Raw genomic sequence first — 9,400 nt, forward strand, 5'->3', positions numbered from 1 at the left:
ATTTAACTAACTCTAAGGGACTGACCGATTCAGTAAACACTACAGTAAACTTCAAATAGAACGACAATGCTTTTATATTAAGGCAGACCCGAGATGGGCTCCTTCTACAGCTTTAAAGTATAAGGAGCCAGGGCTACTTATTTCTGCGCGCGAAGTAGGCCTACCTATATCTCTCAGACTAACCGACTCAGTAAAACACAGAAGACAAACTTCTATTATTACGGTGGTAATAATGTACAGCACTGGAGTCAAGAGCATACACAATTGCGTCAATTGCTGCACATGCGATATAAGTCCCTGCGACTATTTTTTACGAGAACTTCTGTAACCAGTCAATGTTGTTTGCGTCATTTGCGACCTGCCTGATTTACGAGACAACTTTTTAAATTTATACAGAAAACGAAGGTTATACAGTTTTTCGACTTCCAGAACTTTTATTCGGTTCACGTTTGATTTCAAGCAATTCAAATATGCTCTTCGAAGAACTACTAAGAACTCATTTAAATCATATATGACCTAATATGGAATCAAATAGAGTTGCATGATGGGTCACCCAGGTTGTTATCACAAGAAATTTATCACTGTTTTACACAATTTTCTATTTCTTTTTTTGACCATGTAATCTCAGCCCTGTTCCTGCTACTTGAGAATCATCTAATTTTAGGCTGACAAACACGTACCATCAGACAAAGTCTCCAATGCTTCGCAGCTGTTGACGCGCTCTCTCCGGGTGTCTGAAAAAATAAACTTGAATCTGGATACATTTCTGCATATTCTAGGTTAACCAAGATTGCTAAAAATTGCTAAGTTCTCTCTATATAAAAGAGAATAGTGTCTTCTCAGTCTCTGATTGGATGGAGGTGTACATTCAGTATTTCTACTGCTATATCCATCCGGCGTTAAAAGTTTTAAATCCGGATTTGAGAACTGTAGTAAAAATACGTTAGATATGTCATCCTCGTTGAAAGGTGGGGTGAAGAATTGTGCCTTCTCTGAAGTGAACTCGACTTGTCTCTCCGCTTGACGTCCTTGTCAGTAAAATGATGACTAGTGTCGTCAGTGAGGGAATCGTTTTGATTGTAAAACCAGTAGGATTGTCAGTTACAGGGTGTGCTGGCCAGTGACGTCTGTCCTGTAAGAGTATGCCCAACTGCTCTCACTGTCATATAGAGAGGATTTGTCCCCAGTTGGAGGATTGCCTGTAGTCTGTAGTCTGTCTGGTTTGTACGATGAGATTTCTGTTTGATTCCACCTGGTACAAGGTTTGAACCAGTCGAATTTACCAGCTTACCTACTGGTGGAAATTCATCCTTTAGATACTTTGTAAGCTGCTTTCCCTATATAATTTATTAGTCAAATTTAACGCCTTCTTTTAGTAAGCCCCAACCGGGAGGAAGAAGAAAAGAAATGATCTTAATCTTCAATTGTATGAAAGAAGAAAGGTAGTTAAACAATAAATAAATAAGGAATATATTCAAGAAATATAAAAAAAATTGAGTGAGTTTTTCAAGAACAGTGAGTCTTGGATTAGAGGGTCTGCAAAACCGATGTATGGTATAGGGCTGTGGCTTTTTTCCGGTACTCGAGCTCGAAGTCCGGCGCTCGATTGTCTGGATTGCGGAAGAATGCCAAAAATTCCGGATCACGCGCCAGACAAGCAGCGAGCGCACGGGGGTGTAGGTCAACGTTGGGCTGTAACGCGAGAAGATGGCTGAAGATCTGAATCTCTTCCTGTGAGGGCTCGCGATTGTCAAATTTATCGCCATCCAGTCCCTGTAGAGGAGGTTGAAAATGTGACCATGGATACACTTCGTGGCTCTTTCCTCTACACATTGCAAATACGCGATTGGGACGAGAATGGGGAGGTTAGTTTTTGCGTAAAGAGGTGAAAACAAAAAATAGTTCTTGATGGGGTCAAAGTTCCGCAGGGTGCCTTCACAATAACTGGGTTGTATTATATAACTATAATTAATATAATAAGGCGAGGTCAATTCGGTGTTTGCGTACTGTAGACGCGAATCCATGTGAATAAGTGGGTCGGTTCTCGGGAAATAAATAATTGTGCACCGTGTGGAGCATCTTTACTCAATTTAGTTTGTGCGTGGTGTTGTTTACATCCATCTGTGTGGGATGTAGGAAACCGAATCGTAAATAGAATGGATCCTACTTGTAATAAATTCAGTAGGGGGCGGTGTCGCGAGTGAAGAAATTATTCAGATAATCATTCGGGCTATCTGCAAGGGCGATGAAGTATTTTGATTGGTGCCAGAATCGTTCTGTGAAACGATGATTAACAGGGAAGTGGAGACATTCCAGTGGAAGGTCCCTGTCCCGTCCCTCTTGAACGTATACATTCTCCAATTGTCCAAGAGAGCAGGAACTTGCTGTGGGTTCGAGGGTGTGTTGAGGTGGAGTGGAGGTATAGTATATTTAATTTGCTCCAGCACGTGAAAATTCTTTGGACGGTATTAATACCGAGGGGATTGGTGAAATCGTGGAAACGGAAGTTTGGTGGCCGCTGGGTAATCCCTTGTGTAGGTGCAAAGGGATTTCCTCTGCCACGAGAGGATGAGGGCTGTGGGCCTCGTGAATGATTTGCAGTGTGATGAGCAGGCGATTGTGAAGCCTGTATTGGAGAGGAGTGGAATGGATATATTTCATTTGCAGTCGCTCGTGGGCGTCATCTGGGTGAGGGGTTGGTAAAAGGATAATTGTCCGTCGATGTTGGTCGATCGTAAGTGGGTGGTTGCGGAAAGGTCGGTTGTGGCCTGAGAGGCGGTATAGTCGGGCCGTACAGCGGTTAGGGTACTGGCGGACGCTGTGTGCGTGGTGTGGGCATCACTGGTGGCGGATAAACCAGCGGCTGCAATCGTGGTCGTGGTCCACGGATTCTTCCAGAGTACGCCCAATTGGGGACGACGGTCTCTGGTGTGGAGCGGCCAGACTGTTCCGCTGTGGCTACTTCATCAGCCTAAGAGGGAATGCTAGTAGGCTGGGATGGTGGTTGTAATGTAGAGGCTGCTGTGTGTTCAGTAGAGAAGAGTGGAGGTGGCTGTGGTACCAGGTTGGTTCCCTTGACGAGCAGTTCTTGTGACGAGCTTTGCGGTCCTACAGGAACTGAAAATGAGCTCATGTCGCTGTCTATATACCGGCGGAGTTCACCTGAGCTGGAAGAAGAGGTGGTGGGTGAAGACATTGAGTTTGCCCGAGCATAATTAGCCATGTCCACAGACTGTGGCTGTGGGGAAGATTGAGCCATCGTGAAGAGGGCTGATGTTTGCATTTCGCAAACTGGCTCGGGCACTGGAGGTGGCAGCACCAATGGGGTGAGGGGTGAGGGCAGAATGTCCGCAATCTCCAGCTTGATAAGGTCGTATGCCGTTGGGTCGACATTTGGGGGAATTGGTGAAGCTCATTCCCGTCTTGTAGAGGCGCTAAAACAAAAATTTTTAAATACGAGTACTAGATAGACCTTAGATAAGCTCTTCTCGAATTTCCTGATAATCAGGATCATCATCAAAAAAAGTCTCTTGAGAGTGAAATACCATGTGAGCTTTTACGTTTGATTGGATGAAAGGTACGTAATTGTAAGGACAGAAAATCAGTTTTTTTATGTGAGTCTATTGGTGTTTCGTAGCATTGCTAAATAGAGATTGGTAGCGTAGAACTGTGATGTTTGTTTGAATTATTGAGTACTGGAGAAGAGAATTTCTTATAGAAGTTTGCAAACTTTTTGTGTAATAGATTCAACTCATTGTGAGAGTGTGGATTGCAACTGTCGACAGAGTATCTACGTCGTTTCTTAGGTAATAGTGGTTTATATTGTGTGGAATCAGATTGTAATACATGCAATATTGTTTGAGAGAATACTCCAAACAATCCGGAGGTGATGATTTTAGCCAATGTGATATTGGGGCCTAAGAGCGATTTAAGATTGTACGTGTTAAATCCACTGCGAAATAGGCCAAATAGGCACTGTAAAAAATTAAAAACAGTCCATATTATGTCTAATTCTTTTAATACGTACCAAGGGTATCCAAAGACTCCTATGAGAGATTCTTTTAAAAAGTTGCCATTATTTAAATCACGCCAGTCAAGACGGGGAAGGTTGTATTCTTTTCCGTTAAAAAAGAGGTTGTTGAAGTAATTATTATATTCACTTTGTAATTGTGAGAATTGTGCTTGTAATGCAAGATCTGCAAAATTTACTGCTTGTGCTACTTCAAATTTCTCTGCTGCGTCATCAACTAATTGGTTAAATTGCATTTTATCTGTAGATTTAGTCCAGTCAAGTCGACTGTAGATGTTGAGTTGTTGGCCGGTACAATCTGCGTCGATGAAGCTATTTTCTACTTCATCGGGCGTTAAATTTCTAACGGGATTTTGCGCTTTAATTGGATAGGGTGTTAAGCGATATGTGTCATCGCCGTCTGCATCGAGTAAAATTTGTTGATCGAAATTATCAGATTTACATGTTGCTTTAACAGACCAGGGGAAGGTCTTACGTATAACTTGACCAACGGACTGTAGTCTATTTTGGTAGTAGATAGGAATGCGTTCGAAACATTAATTTTCTAATACATATAAGGGTGATGAAACAACTTCACATTGGAAAAGTGAAATTACGTTGGAACGTTTTAGTGTAGTCAATGTGTGTCGCTGTCTTGTGATGATATATCCCACGATTGGAAATTTTTGTGTTAATAAGATAAAAGCTGTCTGTTTTAGATCGCGGTCAAGATCGCAAAGTTTTTTATAAATAGAATGACTCGTGTGGTCCATTTCTAATAAGATTCGGCTAATCAAATAGTCGATTTTTGCATCAATCTGTACATTTGAATGTACAGCACCAAACCAATTTTGTTTTCTAAAAAGTTCAAAATTTTCAGATTTACGATGAACGGGTGACTCTTGTGGTATAAGATATCCAATTCGTACATTAGCTTTGGTATATTGTGTGATGGGAGTTGCGCCTTCGGGAACTGTTACGTGTGTATCTTTAATTTCATTGATTTTCGGGATCCCAAATAACTGTGGCTTTAACAGCGTGGTTGGAAGGACAGTAGATTCTTTCAAAATCACATTTAATTTGGATTTTCCCATAGTAAATGCTTTCTGATTTTACATCACAGGCGTGTGTGATTTTTGTAAATTGAAGTGACCATCATAGTGTGTGGATGACATGATATTCGTGTTCAGTATTTCTACCTGGACAATCATTCCAGGGGTTATCAGTGGCGTTTGGGATCCATTCATGGTCCCTTGGATTATTAACCATGCTTCTGTGTTGAAATGCAAAAGGTTGATAGCGATCAGGTTGAAAACCGCTTTTTTTGGCTTCTATATTCGCTTGCCAGTGTGGGTCATCGAGTACACCAAATTGTATTATTTGTGGGTGGTAGTGGTGTTTACTTATGAGACCAACGCGTGCAAGTTCCCTACGAGCTTCAATTTCTGTGGGAAAGAAAGGTCTTTCCATATTGTTGACATACCAATTATCGTGATCAAACCTGAAGACTCTTTTAAGTGCGATTTTGGGACAGAAGCTTTCTTGGTTGCTAAGTTTAGCGTGTATGGCATAGGCTCGTACCTGAAGTGTTCGAATTTATGAAAATATTTGCACTTGGGCGGGGAATATTTGAAAATCTGCGGGTTTGATTTTACATTCGCCAATTTTATTGAGCTAATAATAATGCATATTTGTGATATGCTTTGGGGAACAATCATAAGGTATAACTATCAGGTCCTGTACGCCTGATTTAAGTTTGGAAACGTTGTGTTGCTCTACTTTATTTGGTTGTCTCATTGAAATTGGGTGTGAGAGGAACAAATTAAGCAATAAGAGAATTAAATTTGTAATGGACATGTGTAAGAGAGTCCAGAGTGTAGACATAATATCCTGCCGTGTTCTTGGTATATCTATCAAATTCATAGTGAATTTTTGGACAAATAAAAGGTGAGGGATTAGATTTTACTCTGAAAATAGGTGGTGCGGCACCTTGTGGGTGAAAAATTAACTTGTCTTGCTCTACAACAATTTCGAGCGAAAAAGTCTTTTTCGACTGTTTTAATAGATCGTGTGCTCTTTGTTTTTGTACTGGTGTGATCTTATATGATTTAGAATTTCTTTGTTGAGCCCAATTATGAAGTTTTGCGCCATTATTATGATCTCCGAAAAGGGCGGGAGGGGGAACAATAAATATTGGATCAAGTTTTAGTGGTAAAGTTGAATAAGTTCTAGTAGTATCTGGATGTTTTCCGATACAGTGGTGAGAATGTTGATCGGGATCAAGTGCTGATGAATTAAAACTGAGTGTTATTATAGGTGTAGTACCTTGGAAACTGAGCGGTAGTTTATTTTCAGAAGACGGTGATGAATTGACTCTATTAAAAGAGTGATTCCAATGGGCTTGTGAGAGTAAGCGTTCAATATTAGAGTTGGTCCTTGTGGCGGATTAAAAAAATTACCTGCAATTTGTGATGGCGTAGGTGAAGAAAATTGAGAACTGAGTGGGTCAGATATAGAAGTGTCTGAAATTAAACTGGCATTTTGTGGTGTATCAGTGATATTTGAAACAGTGTGAAATGGTTGTGGCAATTCGGAGCTGTGTGTTTTGTCGGTGTTTGCAAACTTTATAGGCTGAGTGGAGAGTTGTGCAGTGTTTGAACAATTAACTAATTCAGTTTGTGGTGCTTGTATAATAGTTGTTGTTTGGCGTGTCGTGTTAGATAGGAAACCGGAGTAGGCTAGCAAAGTTTGTGTGTTTATGTGGTGGGGTTGTTGTTGTTGTTGTGCTTGCGTTTGGTGTGTTTGCGTTTGACTTTGAAGGAGGGATACGGGATTACTCATTGTGAGGTAAAGTGGGGGGAGTGTCCAGTAGGAGGAGGTCTATCTGTAGATTTGGCAGTAGTAATGACTGAGTATGGGTGTTCCTCAGTTTCTTGTGTTTGTGGTTTTTTAAAGAGTTTAAATGATGACTTTTTGGGGGTGGATTGTTTAGTCGCTTCACTGTAATAGCTACTAGAGGATTTTGAGACGGGGGAGCACTTGGGTTAGTGTTGGGTTGTTGATTAGAGGACGCAATTGTGACAATAGTCTCTGGCCCAGAATGGGCAATTATCGCAATAATAGATTTTATAGTTAGTAGAGGTGGGGATAACAATTATTAAAAGATTTAAAGTCGATACACTAACTCTGATTGCTGCGGAGGTTGACTTTGGTGGGATGACATAATGCAGATAGATGAGATCTAAAAAATCAGCAGAGAAAACTATTAACAATTAATCAATCGAATAGTCATTTCGTTCGAATGAAAAGATAGTATGTGGATAGATGGTTTCACTTTGTGCTGTTGTTGTTTTGCGAGTTTTTGGTATTGTTCATCCCACCTCAGAAGTTCTTTAGTATATTTTATATCCTACGAGGCTGGGATAGCGTCAAGATTAATCGTGTATACAAAGTCTGTATAAAGAATTTCAGAAAGATTTGGTGTTGCTTGTGGTGGGAAAATTGGGAAAATAGGGCGATGTGTTTGTTACTAAAGTCTTGAACATGGAAAACCCATTCACAAAAAGTGTGTGAATATAAGATATTGTCTAAATTGTAAAAACCAACCTGTTTAGGTTTGAAATTCTGGATAAAATGAAAAGAATCCGCGTATGCTGTTCTTTGAAATAATACTTCCAGTCTGTGCTGTGAAGTAATGTGCATATCCATTTAGTTTAGGAGATAGAGTTGCTTTCAGTGCTGTGAGACCGAAAGGGGAGAAGTAAAGCAGAGTTGTCGTTTCTGTTTCAGCTGAGGTACTGCTTGGAGCAAAGGCTTTTCGTTGATTGTTAGGAAAGAACTGTACTGTGTTACAATTCTTTTTGAGATTAGAGAGAAGAGGTGAAAAATAAAAATTGAGAGAAAAGCTTAGAAAAGAAATTTTTTCTAAGTGTATAGTTGAAAAAGAGGCTTAGAAAACTTTAGTTGAAAAAGAGGCTAAAGAATGTAGAAAAGAGTGAAGAGAGAATTATTGAAGAGAAATATTGAGAGAAGTTTGAAGAGAGAAAGAGGCAAGTAGATTGATAGAGTGGTAGACTGAGAGGTGATTTTAGACAATATGATATACCCTGATCACGACTTTTTGTTCGGGGGAAAGGTTACCGAATCATATCTTGGCAAAACATTGAGATTAGGGAATTTTTCCCGGACCGAGCCGTGGGTCAGTTGTTAACTTAATTTTTGGTTAATTTCCTTTTTATTATTTTTGTGGTGAATGGCCTGTAATCCCCATCCTTTTATTTCCTGATGGAGGGGGTTTTGTGGTTCTGCTAGGGTATTAGGTTAAGAGACAGTTCGTATTCTTTGTTTACCATATTAAAAAGCTTGATAACTTTTCTCAGTGAAATTAATTGTATTACGGGGGAGAGGGGCAAAACTATGCGATTTATCCCTCTCGAATAGGAGAACGAGGGAATTGTATTTTTTTTGGAATTTTTTTACTAGGTATTTAGTGTGTTATGCTAAATTGTGTTCGGCTAACTAAAGCGAGAAGAGTACTTTTCTGTGTTAGAAGAATGGGGGTTGTATATGCTTATACGTTCGTCGTTCTTGAAGCCAAAATTTTTGTTTGTGGTATAAAAACTCTAAAGTTTTTCGTTGGTTGGCTTCTGAGACGAGTGTCTCTTGTAGTGTAGTTTTCCAAAGTGCTTTCGGGTATTTCAGACAGGCTACAAGGTGTTGGAGGGAAAAGTCAATTGTTGATGGTATGTCTGGGATGGCTAGACTAAACGAGACAGACTTCGACTTGTCGATTGTCGGTTTTCTAGGATGGGGTCCTAATAATGATCTATCCGAGAAATGTTTCTCTATTTATTTCTGAACGAAAAGTTCTTTCGGGTAATATGGTATAGTATTACTTCTGTGACGGGTGATTTGTTTACAAGAAAAATCTAGTTTACAAGTAACCAACGTGGGGATGTCAATTATAACGTCAAATTTTTTGTGGTTGGATCTTTTTTGATATTCCAATTTGTGTGGCTTTATTTAACACTAAAACATATGTATTAATTTTAAGTGGTTGCGCCGTTCCAAAACGGTGATTTATACAAGTGCGTAAATGTTTATTTTGGTTTACATAGTTGTGATCTTCATTATAAACTTCCGAGTGTATCTTTTTCACGATTGAGAAAACAATGTGCAAAGGTTCCTTTCTGTAATTTTTTAATTTGTGGGTGACGACCGAGATGATCACTATGTGTATCTTTAGGTGAGGAATTACAGAATGAATTGAAGGAAGGTTTACAATTTCCAAAGCTATCTGCAGTGGAAGATTAATTAAAGATTATGGGTTTCTTTGGCTTTTGGCCAAATAGCATTTCATAAGGTGATAAATTCATATTGGTTCTAACTTGA

The sequence above is a fragment of the Convolutriloba macropyga genome, chromosome 1, assembly GCF_964194025.1.
Source record: "Convolutriloba macropyga chromosome 1, txConMacr16.3, whole genome shotgun sequence".
NCBI classification, from domain to species: Eukaryota; Metazoa; Xenacoelomorpha; order Acoela; family Convolutidae; genus Convolutriloba; species Convolutriloba macropyga.